Below are 15,229 nucleotides of genomic sequence, written 5' to 3'. Positions count from 1 at the left end.
TCCACCCATTTGATGCCTGATATTGACTAGTCTGCCTGACAGATGCCAGATGTGGAATGGTCTGCCAGTCAGATGTCAAATGTCGTATCAGCTTCCTGCCATTTGCTGGATATGGAAATGTCCACCTAACAGATGGCAGATATGGAATGGTCCCCCTGTAAAATACCAGATGTGGAATGGTCCACCTGCCAGTTGCCGGATGTGTAATGGTTCACTGGCCAGATGCCAGATGTAGAATGAACTTCTGGACATATCCCAAATGTGGAATGAAATTCGTGCCAGATGCCAGAAGTTAAATGGACTTCATGTCAGATGTTTGATATGGAATGGTCCACCTGACAGTTGCCAGATGTGAAATGGTTTTCTGCCAGATGTGGAAAGGTAGTCCTGTCAGATGTTGGATGTGCAGTGGTCAGCCTGCCTGATGCCAGATTTGGAATAGTCCGATTGACAGATGCCAGATGGGGTATGGTAAACTTGCTAGATGCCGGTTGTGGAATGGTCCTCCTTCCAGATGCCGGATGCGGAATGGTCCACCTGCAAGATACAGGATGTGGAATGGTCCACCTGCCAGATGCCGGATGTGGAATGGTCCCCCTGCCAGATGGCAGGTGTGGATTGGTAATCCTTTCAGGTGCAAGATGTCGATTGCTCCACCTGCCAGATGCTGCATGTGGAATTGTCCACCTCCCAGATGCTGGATATGGAATGGTATGCCAACCATATGCTGGATGTGGATGGTCCTCATGCCAGATGCCAGCTGTGTAGTGGTCTTCAGGTAGTGGCCAGATGTGGAATGTTCCGCCTGTCAGATTCATGATGTGGAATGGTCCGTCTGCAAGATGCCGCATTTGTTATTAGCTTCAAGACATTTTCCGAATGTGGAATGGTCCACCTGCCGGATTCTGGATGTCGAATGGTCCGCCTGCCAGATGCCAGATCTGGAATGTTCCGCCTGTCAGATTCTTGATGTGGAATGGCCTTCCTGGAAAATGCCTGATGTGGAATGGTCCATCTGTCATATTCCAGATGTGGAATAGTCCACCTGCCAGAAGCCAGAAGGGGAATGGTCTTCCTGCCAGTTGCTGGATGTGGAATGGTTCTTCTTCCAGATGTTGGATTTCCAATGGTCCACCTGCCAGATGCTGGATGTAGAATGGTCTTCCTGCCAGATGCAATGATTCCAATTTGACAGTTGGGAGATGGTTTAACAGTGATGTACTGGAGACTGAAGCAGATATTATGATACCAGGTACACAGTGTTGAGAGGGTTTAACAGTGATGTACAATAAACTGTACCAAATACAGTAACACGGGTCTTATAGTGGGGAGAAAGATTAACGGTGATGTTCAGTAGAGTTAGATGGATCCTGTGACAAAGGTTTCACAGTGGTGAGAAGTTTTAATAGTGACATACGATAAACTTTGCTGGATATGGTGACTTCGAGTTTAAAGTGGAGAGATGGTTCAATGGTGATATACGATAGACTCAGGCATATTTTGTGACACTGGGTTCACAGTAGTGAAATGGTTAAAAAGTGATGTACGATAAACTGTGTCAGATACTGTAACACCAGGTTCACAGTAAGGAGAAGGTTTAATGGTGATGTACGGCAGACTGAGGCAGAAACCATTACAACAGGTTCACAGTGGGGAGAAGGTTTACCAGTTTTGTACAATAAACTGTGGCAGAAATTCTGACAACAGGTTTCCAGTTGGCACATCTCCAGAATGGAGGAACATTGCCTTCCCAAGATCGTGTTATATGGCGAGCTCTCCACTGGCCACCGTGCCAGAGGTGCACCAAAGAAGAGGTACAAAGACTGCCTAAAGAAATCTCTTGGTGCCTGCCACATTGACCACCACCAGTGGGCTGATATCGCCCCAAACCGTGCATCTTGGTGCCTCACAGATCGGCGGGCAGCAACCTCCTTTGAAGAAGACCGCAGAACCCAACTCACTGACAAAAGACAAAGGAGGAAAAACCCAACATCCAACCCCAACCAACCAATTTTCCCCTGCAACCGCTGCAACCGTGTCTGCCCGTCCCGCATTGGACTTGTCAGCCACAAACGAGCCTGCAGCTGACGTGGACATTTACCCTCTCCATAAATCTTCGTCCGCGAAGCCAAGCCAAAGAGAGAAGCCAAAAAGAAAGAGATAAACTGTGACAGATACTGAGACACCAAGTTCACAGAGGTGAGAATGTTCAATGGTGGTATATGGTTGACTGAGGCAGGTACTCAGACACTGGGCTCACAGTAGTGAGAAGGTTTAACGGTGATGCATGGCAGACATAGGCAAATAATGTTACACCGGGTTCACAGTGGGCAGAAGGTTTAACGGTGATATACGGAAGAATGAGGAAGATACTGTGAGACAGGGTTCACAGCAGCAGTGAGAAGGTTTAACAGTGATGTCCAATATAATGTAGCAAATACTGTGACACTGGATTCACATTTGAGAGATAAAACAACAGTGATGTATGGAAGACTGAGGCAGATACTGTAACACCAGTTACACAGTGGGGAGAATGTTTAATGAGGATGTATGGTACACTTTGACAGATACTGTTGACACCAGGTACACAGTAGTGAGTAGGTTTAACAGTGATGTATGATAAATTATGGCAGATGCAGAGACACCAGGTTCACAGTGAGGAGAAGGTTTTATGATGTTTGTTAGAGTGAGATAGATACTGTGACATTGAGTTCACAGTGGTGGAAGATTTAACAGAACGATAAACAGTCCCAGGTTCTGTGACACCTGATAACCATTTGTTAGTGGATTTAACAGTGTAGGATTATGTGTAGCAGATATTTTGACAGAAGGTTCAAAGGGGAAAGAGGTCTAATGGCGATGTACGATAATCTGTGGCAGATAGAGAGACAATGGGTTTACAATGGGGAGAAGGATGAACAGTGATATATGATAAACTGTGGCAATACTGTGACATGATGTTCACAATATTATGAAGTTTTAATGGTGATGTATAATAAACTCTGGCATATACTATGACACCAGGTTCACTGTGGGGAGTGGTTTTATGGTGATGAACGGAAGACAGGGGAAGATACTGTGAAACCGGATTCACAATGGGGAGAAGGTCAATCACTGCTGCACGATAAACTGTGCAAGATACTTTGACCCTAGGTTCACAGTGCGAGAAGGTTTCACAGAAATGAACGATAAATTGTGTCAAATACTGTGGCCCAAGGTTCACAGTGGGGAGAAAGTTTAACGGTGATGTATGGTAAATTGAGATGGATACTGTGACACCAGGTGAACAGAGGGAATAAGTTTTAACAGTGATGAATGATAAACTGTGTCAAATATAGTGACACTGGGTTCACATCCGTCATACGGTTGAACAGTAATGTACAATAAACTGTGTTTGATACTGTGACACCAAGTTCACAATAGGGTGAATGTTAATGGGAATGTAGGTAGATGGAGGCCGATACTGTGACACAGATTTCAGAGTATGGAGTAGATATAACAGTGATGTACAATAAACAGCGGGAGATACCGCATTCACAGTGGGGAGAAGGTTTAATGGTGATGTATGGTAGACTGAGGCAGATACAATGACACAAGGCTCATTGTATTGTTAATTTCTCTTCATTACAACATCTAATTTATATGCTCCATTTTTTTTTGTGGCAACTTCCAAACTTTCCATAAACTTCAATTCTAATCAGATTTTGTTCATTTAAATAGGTCACCATTAAAAGCCCAAATCATTTGGTCTCTAAAGTACGCCTCACAAAATTAAATTCTTTACTTGGGTTTGGTTGCAACAGCTCTTCAGTCTGCTTCATTATTTTTTCATTCCCTCGTTTTGTGTTTTCTTTTTTGCCTGTGCAGTTTCACCAAATGGGCATCCAACTCTGTCTTCTCAGCTTGACCCAACATCTCCTCTGTAAACTTAAGCAAACCAAGGAGACCAAAGTTAAAATTTTCACATTTGCGTTTTCAAAAACAAAAATGATGCTGTGACTTGCAGTTTTACATCATAATCCCTCTTGCTAAACTTGCAAGAAACTGCACCTCATCCTACAGCTGGAAAATTGCAAGAGAACTGCTGGGTTAAAGCAAAGATTCCACCCAGTCACCCCATTAAATGCCTCCAAGTTAACAACAGATAGCAACCTGAAAGTTAAATACAAAGATCTGTATCAGGAAGATTAACGGCCTTTTAAAAAAATCATATCTACTCATGAAAGAAAACTCATAAGGGAACACTAGGCTCTTGTTCAACAATTTCTGTTGTATTTCTCAAAATGGTTTGAATCTTGATTTCAAGCAGAGTCATTTGGTGAGATTGTTGGTCCAGAACAAACCCTGCCCACACACTCCCTTAAATACCTGCAAAGTCCTGGCTCAGCTCTGCTCCATGCTAAAGCTATCAGAGCTTTTCTGAAGAGATAACAGATTTCAGATGCTGATACAACGAGTCAGAAACACACTAATACTTCCCTGAACAACACACCTCTCTCTGAAAACCATCAAGAACCTTTCTGAACTGTAATGTTTTTTTTACCTTTCGAGCACCAAAGCCTGGTGAATTTTATATATGTTAAATTCTGTGCACAGTATAAGAATAGCCTGCAACCAGTGAACTTGGAGGAATGAGAAGTGAGATTGGACTGTGAACCAAAGAACTTTTCTGAACTTACACACACACTACACACACGTGCACTTAGAATTAGAAGGGGGGTAAGTTAAGTAAAGTAATTTAAAGTAGTAAAACAGTGATAAGTTAAAGTGTAATTCCATGTTCATGTTTAAAAATAATTAAAATCAATTTTGGTTGAAGTAAACATTTGTCTTAGTGAATATCTATTGCTGCTGTGTTTTGGGATCCTCTGGTCTTGTAACACTGCACCAAGCTTCAGGTTATGATAATTGTCCATAAAAGGACCCCAGAATCTTTTAAAAGTTATTAATTGACTCTTCAATAATTTTTTGTAAATATCAACAAGACATAATATCATTTAACCATTGTGTATGCGTCGTTGGAGAATTGCCTTTCCATTCAATCAGAATTAGAGTGTTGGATGCCGTATTTGAGAAAAGATGTGCTGGTGTTGGGGAAGGTTCAGAGATGATTGACTGGAATATCAGGAATGAAAGGGTTAGTGTATGAGGAACATTTGTCACCTCTTTGACTGTACTAGTTGGAGTACAGATAAGGGGGATGTCAGAGGCATTTCAAATGCTGGAAGGCCTGGACAGAGTACATATGGCAAAGAAGTTTCCCATGGTAGGAGATTTGAGGACAAGAGAGCATAATTTCAGGATAAAAGGGTGCCACTATGAAACAGATGTGGAAAAAATTATTTTGTCAGTGGGTCGTGAATCGTGGAACTGAGGTCATTGCGTGTATTTCAGGCAGAGATTGAGAGGTATTTAATCAGTCAAGGAATCAAGGGTTATGGGGAGAAAGCTGGGCATTGGGGCTGTGGTAAAATGGTGGAACAGACTCAATGGGCCTATGTCTTGTGATCTTTATCCTGCAATAGACCTAGACAACCCTCCTCAGGTATTCCATTCTTAGAAAACAGTCTGCATAGTGGTTTTATGTCATAACATAACATAACATAACATAACAATTACAGCACGGAAACAGGCTATTAGGCCCTTCTAGTCCGCACCGAACCAAACACCCCTTTCTAGTCCCACCTCCCTGCACAATGCCCATAACCCTCCATCTTCTTCTCATCCATATACCTGTCCAACCTTTTCTTAAATAATACAATTGACTCCGCCGCCACTATTTCTCCCGGAAGATCATTCCACACGGCTACCACTCTCTGAGTAAAGAAGTTCCCCCTCATGTTACCTCTAAACCTCTCCCCCTTAATTCTTAACTCATGTCCTCTTGTTTTAATCTTTCCTCCTCTTAACGGAAATAGTCTATCCACATCCACTCTGTCTATCCCTTTCATAATCTTAAATACTTCTATCAAATCCCCTCTCAACCTTCTACGCTCCAAAGAATAAAGACCTAATCTGTCCAATCACTCCCTATACTCTAGATGCTTAAACCCAGGTAACATTCTGGTAAACCTTCTCTGCACTCTCTCCACTCTGTTTATATCCTTCCTATAATTAGGCGACCAGAACTGCACACAGAACTCCAAATTAGGCCGCACCAACGTCTTATACAATCTCAACATCACCTCCCAACTCCTATATTCCATGCAATGATTGATAAAGGCCAGCATACTAAAAGCCTTCTTCACCACCCTATTCACGTGAGTTTCTACCTTCAGGGAACGATGTACCGTTACTCCTAAATCTTTCTGCTCTTCTGTATTCATCAATGCTCTCCCATTTACCACGTATGTCCTATTCTGATTCTTCTTACCAAAATGAAGCACCTCACACTTATCAGCATTAAATTCCATCTGCCATTTTTCAGCCCACTTTTCTAAGCAGCCCTCTGCAATCCTTGAAAACCTTCTTCATTATCCACTATTCCACCTATCTTAGTATCATCTGCATATTTAGTAATCCAATTTACCACCGCATCATCTAGATCATTAATGTATATAACGAACAACAATGGGCCCAATACAGATCCTTGAGGCACACCACTGGTCACCGGCCTCCAACCTGACAGACAATTATCCACTACCACTCTCTGGCCTCTCCCTTTCAGCCAATGTTCAATCCATTTGACTATCTTAAAATTTATACCTAAAGACTGCACCTTCCTAACTAACCTTCCATGTGGTACCTTATACCTTGTCCATATAGACAACATCCACTGCGCTAACCTCATCCACACTCCTAGTCACCTCTTCAAAAAATTCAATCAGATTGGTCAAACATGACCTTCCTCCCACAAATCCATGTTGAGTGCTCCTGATCAGACCCTGTCTATCCAGATGTTTATAAGTACTATCTCTAAGAATTTTCTCCATTAATTTCCAATTGAATCCCATGTTATGTGACCCAGTGAAAATTCTGCCTTGAAAGGACCACAGCTTCCTAATTTAAAAAAAATTGTTATCGAGCAGCTCAAATGAGATATCTTGCTTCTTACTTTGAAAGGGAAAAATTACCATAAAATAAGAGAGAGAAAAGTAGAAGAATTTATATACAAGTGGGAATTGAAATTAATGGTTGGTGGGAGAGATACACCATTTTTGAAACATATATGGAATAAAATAAATGATGAATTTGGTGTAAGTGGATGTACATCACCCAGAATAGCTTTGATTTAAAATCCTCGGATCTTTTTCAAAGGAGCATCAATTTCTGGATATCTGGTTTTGTCAGGGGATTATGAATGTTGAAGATTGTTATGAAAGGGGTCAATTAATGTCCTTTGAGCAACTGAGAAATAAATATCATATAACTCATAGCAATCTTTTTTGCTATTTCCAATGAAGAGCATATTTGAAGGATAAGTTAGGAACAACCATGTTGTACTGAAATAGAAATTCCTTACAAAGAGGAATTGTTAAAAAATTTACTTCCATGATGTCCTCTTTATTACAAGTAGGAACTTTTAAATGAGGAGTTCTTAAGTCGAGACAAAGGTGGGAAATGGATCTGAACATTGTAATCGATTGGCAAATATGGGCAGATCCATATAAGGATCTCAATGTATGATATAAATTAGTTCAGTATAATTATTTTTACATCAGTCATGTAGCAGATGTCAGCAAGGATTTTATTTGAAAGCTGCACCTGGAGTCAGGTGACTCAAGCAGTTGGATTTGAAAAGCTCTACAAGAAGCTGATTTGGCAAGAGATCACATGATATTGGGGAGTTGTATTAATTTTCTTCAACTCAGCATTTTGGATCCATTGACCAGAGTTCCACACTGCAGCAGTGAGGAAGGAATTCACAACTGGTTTTTCTTCTACAGTTACTTCTTACACTAGAGAAATTGAATGGAATAAAATCAGAATTATCAGATCAATGTTTTAGGTGTTGTGAAGATGTAGCAAATTTCTTGCATTCAATTTAGCTTTGTCCTAATGCAAGATCTTTTTGGGGAGAATTACAAATTTTTTGGAACAAGTTACAGGAGTTATTTTTTCGCAAAATTCAACCTTAATTTTATTGGGAAATATTGAAGGAACAAGGCCCAAATTAAAACTATTAATATATCAATTGAAATTTGTTAAATAAGTGTTAGCGGAGATGAGGAAATATATTGCACTTACTTGGAAATCAGATATATTTTTAGGGATGCCAAGATGACATGCAAAAATTTAAAGTTATATTCCTTTTGAAAAAAATTACATATAGCTTGAGAAATATATACTCTATGCTTTTGCAAATTTGACACCTGAATATTCAAATATTAGGCTTCAATTTGTAATAATGCTCTTTCCGTCCTTCTAGACATGCAAGATTCTCCTCTAAGTTGTAACATTTTTATTTAGATGTGTTAGATTTCCTCACCACCACGATCTCTGGGGAAGCGAAGGTCTAACACACGGCATCAGAAAACAGGAAGACCACACACCATCAACAACTGAGAAGCAGAGGATTCAATCCAATGGTCAAGGTCCATGGAAGCAGACCATTGAGGGTTTCTGCAGCTGAAGGTCCCACATAAGTGACAGGCTGTTGGTAATTTGAGGAGAGGAACCCAAGCAGGCTTTGAGCTTCTGGAAAAAGCAGTAATGGGACTCACATTTAGGTCGTGGATTGCTAGAGGCTGGTTCCAAACTGGCTAAAAGGGTATCAGGTATCAGATGGGATACTATTGGATGTTAAATGGTTCCTAATCATGTCATTGCCAATGACTTGGATTGGTCTGTGAGCATTGAAATAGAATCCACAAACCCACAGTGTCTTGGCCCAGGGTTCAGGGTGGAGGTTGGGGGGAGAAGACGACTCTTGCTTCTTTCTCTGACTGCAAGAGGCATTTCAGGCAATTTCTGCCAATGGCGAATCTGTCTGCCTCTCAGCAGGAAAAAAGCAATTTTGTGCGATATGACACCTTTTAATTACATGACAGTAAATTGTCTTCTGAAATAGAGAGGTTCAAGTTTCAAACTATTACACACTCCACTCACCAGAGCTACCTGGATTATACCTATTCCCACTTTATTTTTTTGCAAGGACACCACATTGTATATTGATATGTTTTTGAAAGTGATGGATTGTAGAAGTCGTGGAGGCCACAAACAAACACAAACACTTCAAAAAACAGCTCTTATTTAAAATGCATGAGCTTTGCTGAGAGTGAGTCATTCAGGCGCCAAGAGCCTTTGCAAAGACAAAACAAGGAGACTGCTTTGCTAAAGAATTTCAAAACAAGTGTAAATGGATGATTGATTTTAAAGCAACTGATGAATGGACTCAGAAGTTTGGGTCCGGTGCAGTAATCTGGCTGGTTGCAGTTTGCTCTTCTAAGAAGGTCATGTGCTTTTGCAAGCAGAGAGGAGAGACCAAACTGGCTTTTTCTAAGAGAGAGATGGCAAGCTGGCATCTTGTTGAAATCCCATTTTGAAGATGGTTTGTGAGTTCTCAGTTCAGCCTGTTGAAAAACTTTGTTGTCCAAATGAGGAAATGGCTGGTGAGAGTGTTTCACCTGAAATAAGGGAAATAAAAGGAACTCTATGGTGACCTGCAGAAGAGGTGATCATTTGGAAAACCCTGATGGGTTTCATTGACAAGACCCCAAAGTGGCTGATCAGAGGGAATCAGTTTTTGTGTGTCCAATGAGCAGGAAATCCCTCTCTGAAACCAACAAGAGTCTTCCTGGAAAACCAATCCAGACGGAACAATATAAAGATTATTGGTTTGCCGGAAGGTATGGAGGGATCAAACCCAAGAAAATTTTTTACTGAATGGATTCCACAGGTGCTGGGTCAAGAACATTTCCCGGAAGGTATAATACTGGAACGTGCTCACAGAGCCTTGCGTAGAAGACCTATTTCAGGTCAAAGTCCAAGACCTGTTTTGGTTCGTTGCTTGAATTATTACGACAGAGAAATAATTTTACGAGTGGCTATTAGAAATGCACAACAGAGAAAATCACCCTTGATGATTCAAAATAATCGAGTTTTCTTCTATGCGGATTTGAGTCAAGAAGTTATGTTCCAACGATGGGAATTCAATCCTGCTAAAGAGTTGTTGTGGAAGAAAGGTTACAAGGCAACCTTTTGATATCCAGCTGTTTTGAAGATTTTTCAAGATGGTTACGAACCAAAGTTCTTTGATTCTACAAAGGAAGCTATAGCATTTGCTCAAGAGCTGCCAATTACTCAGTTTCAACAGAGACATAGTCCACCGCGATCTCTAAGGAGACAAGAGATGGAAAAAAAAGCCGTACTCCAAGAAGGAATGGTTGTAATGGTGACTCGGCAGTTGGAGCTGATTAAAAGAAGAGTTGTCCTTTTTTTTCTAATTTTTTTTTTAAAAAAAGGGATATTAAATAATGATGATGTTAGTTTAAGATGAAGTGAGAGTTGGGGGAGAGAACTGGATAGGCACTATTTCCTGAAAGTCATCTGTTACGTGTGACACCCATTTTTTTTTGGGAGTTACCGCATTGCGTGGTTTAGAAGGGAGGGGGTATTTTTAACCTCCTACCCGTTTTTTTTTCCTTTTTTTTTGTATTATTAGATTAAAGAGTGAAGGGGTTTTTTTGTTTACATATAAAAAAAAGCATAAGAAAGTACTTGATTGTTTAAAAAACTAAAAATTGAAGTGGTTTTTTTTGTAAAGATTATTCACTAGATAAGGAATATCTGAAATTTAAATGTGAATGGGATGGATTTTTTTTATTTTTTCTTTAACTTTAAGGTGAAAGGAGTGGTAATTCTGGTGTATATTATTTTGCTATTTTAGTTATAGAACGAAGGGAAAGTTATAAATTGAATTGTACAATTCTTAATGAGGCTTGAATTTTGTTTGTGGTTTATGCTCCATTTGTTGAAGATATAGATTTCGTTGTAGATGTGTTTTTATTATTTGGATATCTGAATTTTAACATATGATTGGGGATATTTAAATGTGGTTTTGGAGCTTTTATTGGATAACTATTCAAGAATAAAAGGGAAAAATGGTGGAAGAGTACTAAAATTGAATTGTACAATGCTTAATGAGGTTTGAATTTTGTTTTAAGATAGTGGTTTATGTGACTAATATGATAGATGTGAAGTTAGTTGATATTTGGTGAAGGTTTATCTCTATAAAGAAAGTTTTTTTTCATCTATTTTATTCATGCTACAATTTTTTTTAAGAATTGATTATTTTTTAAGAATTTTTGATAATGTTACTAACTTTACTAATTTTTTATATTAAGTTTGAGTTAAATATATGTTTCATCTTAACTCCGTTTGTTAAATATATGCATTTAAGTTTGATTTAAATGTTTTTTGTCTGATATCTTAGTATTAATCACTTTTCTTTTTGTTAGTATTTTAATCGCTTATGTTTTTGTTTTTTTTTGTAAGTGGGGGTTTTTTCTCACATATATTATTAACTTTATTAATTCTTCACTCTTTATTTGGGGGGAAGGGGGGGTTGGACTAATTTGAGTTGGGTTATTAATGTGTAATAATTATTGGGGAGGGTATAGTTTATTTAGATTACTGATACTGTTTTGTAATTTTATTATTTTATTAATTTTTTTAATGTAATCCTATATGTTATTCATGTTATAAAATCTTAAATAAAGTTTAAAAAAAAACAAGGGAAAAACCAGATTGGACTAGATTAGAACTAGATAAAACAGGGGAGAAGATACCTAAACATATACTATATAAATGCGATGAAAAATTGGTACAACATAGGTATTGCATCATCTGCTCAACATTTGGAAGAAGATTCATGTAGAAAGGAATAAAACAAATTACCAACTACCAAAACTAATATTGACGCAAAATCAGCTAATCCCTTTTACAATAGATAACCTTTCCTTCAGAGAATGGGAGAGAAAAGGGATCAAAAGAATAGAAAATAGTTTTTCGGGAAATAAATTATTATCCTTTGAACAAATGAAGGATAAATATAATATAACTCACGATACAATGTTTGCATACTACCAACTGAAAACCTACTTGAAGGACAAATTGGGAAACAGTCTGAGGTTACCAGAAGGAAGCAATTTTGAATATGTGATTACAGACACAATGATAATCCAAACATTTGTAACAAACATGTACATCAAACTGCAAGAAAAGGAGAACAAGGAAACAAATGGTAAACCTAAACAAAAATGGGAACAAGATCTAAACATAAAGATAAAGAATGAAACATGGGAGAAGCAATGCTCCAGAATTATGAGAAATACAATAAACACGAGGTTACGTATGATACAATATAACTGGATACACAGGCTATACATCACACCTCAAAAGTTAAATAAATGGGACCCAACAGTATCAGACAGATGATTTCGCTGTAAAAAGGAAACGGGAACAACAATTCATGCAATTTAGACATTTGAGAAAGTGGAAAAATTTTGGGAAGGTCTAAACCAGATATTAAATAAAATCACAAAAAGTAATATACCAAAAAACCCAGAGATCTTCCTCCTAAGTAATATAAGAAACAAAGAATTTGGACTCGATTTGGATGGAGCACAAAAAAGATTTGTTATGATAGCCGTAGCTGTAGCAAAAAAAGGTATTATGTCAACCTGGAAATTAGTAGACAACTTGAGAATTCAACAATGGTATATAGAAATGAAAAAATGTATTCCATTAGAAAAAATAACATATAATTTAAGAAATAACATTACAATATTCGAACAAATATGGGAGCCATACATGAAACACAATAGGGAAATCCTACCGTGGACTTCCACCATCTAAAATGACAGAAGGAGAAGATAACGAAAAGAACTGACTCAGTAAAATCTCTTTTTTATTTTTATTAAGTGACAACATTGTTTAACGGGTTTAATGTATCTTATAGATTGAACTTTAAATAAATGGGAAAGGGAGTGAGGGAGGGAGGGAGGGAAGGGAGGGGGGTAAAAGGGAGAGAAAATGACACTATATATTTAAGAAGAAAAATGTCTGTATGTATCTTGGTCAATATGGTTTATAGTGTGAAAAATTTAAAAAAAAATAAAAAATGAGTCAGTGCATGAAGGATCTCCTCCCAATTGGAAGAAGAAAGAGAAATTACCTCAGGTTACACAATCCTGGCACAACTCCATGTGTAATTGATTTCAGTCATGTGAATCTTAGATGGGATAAGAACAACAAATTCCTCTCAAATAATGGATGAGTCATAAAAAAGGGTTGTCCAAAGTATTGGTAGCTGCAATCTTGTGAACAACTATTACAAGAAGAAAGGTCTCGAATTCAGAATATCCTACTAGACACAGAGCACCTATGATAATAAGGGAGTAATAAAGGTGGGATGTCAGTGCAATAAAAAAGGTTGAGGACCACTGACCTTGGGAGCACATTAAGGGTGATTTAGAGACAAATCTGCATGTCTTAGGATGTGGGAGGAAATTGGAACACCAAGAGAAATCCTAGAATATGCAAACTCCATATAACCACCACCTGAGATCAGGATTGTACCCAGGTCACTGGAGATGCGAAGCAGCAACTCTCTTAATTGTCCACTGTGCTGTCACTCAGCAAATATATTGTGGAGAAGGTACATTCTAAAAACACACCGAAATGCTGGAGGAACTCAGCCAGCCTTTTCAGCATCCATAAGATACAAAAATATATTGCCGATATTTTGGCTCCGAGCCCTTCTTCAAGGAATATGCAGAATGAGCCAGAAGCAGGAAACATCAGAATTCATACCAACAAAAGGTGTTCATTGGAAATGATAAGAGATGAGGTAAGAATTTATCATGTTTGTGTGAAAGGAGACGGAAGGGAGAGACAGGGCTGGGGGAAGGTGAAGGGAGAAGAATTGATGGGGTGGGGGGTTTAATGAAACCCAGAGAAGTCACTATTAATTCCACCTACTAAGAGGATGCTCATGTGGAAAATAAGGTGTTGTTTCTCCAATTTGCAGGTCCTCTCAGTCTAGCAGTGCACAAGACCATGGAAATGTCAATAAGTGAAAGGGATGGGGAATTTAAATGGGTGGCAATTAGGAGACCCACATTATTGCTGTGGACAGTGCCAAGGTGCTACTCACCACAGTCGAAGTGCTGCCCCTCTACCACTTGACACATATTCCCCTCTCCACCTTCCGTGACTCCCTTGTCCATCAATAAAGTTCCCTACCAATTGTCTCCTTTGGACCTTCCTCTGTGACCACAGGGGATACACCAATTGTGGCCACACCTCCTCCTTCACCACCATTTGGGGCCCAAACAGACCTTCCAAGTGAAGCAATATTTCACTTGTGAATCTGCAGGGGTCTTCTACTGCATCCAGTGCTCCCGTTGTAGTCTCCTCTACATCAGACAGGGAGATTGTTTTTGATCTGTCGCCGCAATAGTGTGGATCTCCCAGCGGTCAACGTCATTCCCTTTCAGACCACAGACCACCCGCAAATTGGAGGAACAACACCATCTTCTGACTGGGCACCCTTCAACTAGATGGCATTAATATCAACTTTTCTAGTTTTCGTTAAACCCCGCCCCCCTTCACTTCTTCCCCATCTCTGTCTCTCCCTTCCGTCTCCTTTCACAAAAACCTGATAGATTCTTACCTCATCCCTTATCATATCCAATTATTACTCAAGTTTTGGACTTCCTACTATTGACAGAAACCTGGCTGAGCATTGGCGAGATTGTTCCATTGCATTGTTCACAGCAAGTCATGGTGGGGGTTTAGCCGTTGATAAATCATTTTGTGCTGTTTATTGAATCCTGATAATTTCTCCACTTTCAAAGTCCAACTAATTAAAGTGGGACTGGTCAACCCCTTTTTAATTGCTCTTATATATCACCCACCAAAAATATATAAAGATTTTATCACTCAGTTCATAGATTTCCTTCCATCAAGTTCTGATTCTTGGTGACTTCAATATCTCTGTGTGTTGTCCAACTAAGCCCCTTGTAAATTATTTTATCTATTGAGTGCTTTAATTTATGACTGCTTTCAAATGGATCCTAGATTTTGTTCTAGTTCTTCTGTCTGATTTTTCAATTAGCAACCTGGTAATAATTGATACCTGTATGTCCCACCTATAGCTGTTACTTTTGACCTATCCCTGCCTTTCCCCGCTAACAAATCTTGTCTTCCTAAATGCTACTCAATTAAATTAACTCATGGACTATTAGTAAGTACACAGAGGCTCTTATAGCAGCTTCAAACATCT

This window comes from Narcine bancroftii, unplaced genomic scaffold (assembly GCF_036971445.1).
Source record: "Narcine bancroftii isolate sNarBan1 unplaced genomic scaffold, sNarBan1.hap1 Scaffold_149, whole genome shotgun sequence".
Taxonomy (NCBI): Eukaryota; Metazoa; Chordata; class Chondrichthyes; order Torpediniformes; family Narcinidae; genus Narcine; species Narcine bancroftii.
Note: the sequence above shows the minus strand (reverse complement) of the source record.